This window comes from Fulmarus glacialis, unplaced genomic scaffold (assembly GCF_000690835.1).
Source record: "Fulmarus glacialis isolate BGI_N327 unplaced genomic scaffold, ASM69083v1 scaffold25926, whole genome shotgun sequence".
In the NCBI taxonomy this organism is placed as follows: domain Eukaryota; kingdom Metazoa; phylum Chordata; class Aves; order Procellariiformes; family Procellariidae; genus Fulmarus; species Fulmarus glacialis.
The window spans coordinates 1-219 of NW_009219127.1; positions in this window are offsets into that span (position 1 = coordinate 1).

A 219-nucleotide genomic window follows, 5' to 3' on the forward strand; every position below is an offset into this window, starting at 1 on the left:
GCTGCATCCCCGCTGCTGAGTGACAGCGCTAACCTTTCCCCAGCTCTCTCGGGAGAGGGATGTGGCGCTGCAGCCCTGTGCAGCGGGGCTGAGTCAGCGTGGGCTCCGTGAGCCCGGCATGCTGCACAGCGAGCTGGGAAAGCCTGGCCGGGGGGCGAAAGGGGCAAGCGGCTCATTGGGGCAGCCCGTGGGGCAGGGCAGTAGGGTCCCCCCAGCACT